Consider the following 2009-nt stretch of genomic DNA (forward strand, 5'->3'; position numbering starts at 1 on the left):
ATATATATATATATATACATACACACATGTATGTATGTGTATATGTTGAAGTAAACTATTACTATATCATACACAAGCGAAGATGACAAGGTATCAGTACATGTAATGCTTTCATTAAAGGTTTTAGGTACCCATATCAGAGGTACCCCGTGTTAGTAGGTACCCATCTAGTCATGACTACCCCCCCCCTCCACACACACACACGTACCTAAAGCCAGTGTAATACTGTGGATGCAACAGCAGTGAGAGAGAAGGAAAGATTAAAAAGAGAGAGAGAGAAAGAGTTGTACCATCACAGAGCTGGTACTATATTCCCTGATCCCCTGCTTCCTGAGAGATGGAAGGGCAACGGTGACCTACACGAGATTCGATCTCAGATTGTGGAGAGCCAGGATAAACGTGGCAACACTTTCTCGCCACTGCTGTAACGACTACTCATCAATTGTTTGTACATGTGTTTGTATGTATATGTATATATAAGTGTGTGTATGTAAACGCCTGTATGTATAACTACATAAAGGTAAATATGAGCTTTTGTAGCTATGGAGGTTGAATTTGCCTTTCATCCTATCAAATATATATATATAGAAGGAGAAAACACAGATGAGTATGTATGTATGTATGTATGTATGAGTGTATATATATATATATATATATATATATATATATATATATATATATATATATACACATTTATATATATATATACATAGATACACATACACACATATATACCAGTAATATACTGGGATTGGTTCAGTCAACCAACAACCTTGTCCATCACCTGTAGTCCTGTTCAGTCAGTCTTGTCCCAAAATATGAAACCAACATCACTTTTCCAATATCGTTTTTAATATTAATTCACTAAATTACAATACACTTTTGTGGATGTGTGTATATATGGGTGTGTGTACGCATGAGGATAAACATATATACACTCAAGTACATATACACATACATTCATGTGATAATCTACATGTATGGAGTGATCCTTCAATTAATCTTCATTTTTATATCAAACTACACACACACACACACACATATATATATATATATATATATAGATAGATAGATAGATAGATAGATATGTATGTATGTATATATATACACATGCACATGTAAATTTAACATGGAAGTGACACATATACAAACATACGTATATAAAATATAATATGAAAATGACACTACATGTACACATACTTATGCATATATAATATATAACATGGAGATACACATATATATACATACATATGTATATGTAACATAACATAGAAGTGACACACACACACACACATATATACATACGTATGTATATACAACATGGAAGTGACACACATATATACATACGTATGTATATATAACATGGAAGTGACACACATATATACATACATATGTAGATATGATATATAAAATGGAAGTCACACACACACGCGCATATATATATATATACTTTTGTATATATAACATATAACATGGAAGTGACACACATATATATACATACATATGTATATATATAGATATAACATTGAAGTGACACACACATATGTATACACAACATGGAAGTGGGCATATATGTGTATGTAGGAACAGTGTGTTCTGCCTCTTATTATTATGTACCAGTCATATACTAAGGGTCTATGTAATTGACTAACATCCCCGCCCACTAAATTTCAGGTCTTGTGCCTAAAGGAGAAAGATGATCATCGTTCTACTACTACTATTATTATTAATATTATTATTATTATTAATATTAGTATTAGTATAATTATTATTATCAATATTATTATTATTATTATTATCATTATTATTAAGGTGGGGAGCTGGTAGAATCATTAGCATGCTTTTCGTCCGTCTTTATACACTGAGTTCGAATCCTGTTGAAAGTCAATTTCACCTATCATCCTCTCGGGGGCTGATAAAAATAAGTATCGGCTGAGCCCTGGAGGGGGGGGGGGGTCAGCGTAATTAATTTATCCCCCTCCCCCTGAAATTCCTGGCCATGTACCAAA

The 2009-nt window shown here is 32.6% G+C and overlaps 1 protein-coding gene across 2 annotated transcripts in view; it reads left to right on the forward strand.

Annotated features, from left to right (window-relative positions):
• The window catches only part of LOC128250669 (myb-like protein A), a 39005-nt gene that overhangs the window by 1307 nt on the left and 35689 nt on the right, over positions 1-2009 (forward strand). The gene's annotated exons all lie outside the window — the stretch shown is intronic.

Source organism: Octopus bimaculoides, chromosome 24 (assembly GCF_001194135.2).
Source record: "Octopus bimaculoides isolate UCB-OBI-ISO-001 chromosome 24, ASM119413v2, whole genome shotgun sequence".
NCBI classification, from domain to species: Eukaryota; Metazoa; Mollusca; class Cephalopoda; order Octopoda; family Octopodidae; genus Octopus; species Octopus bimaculoides.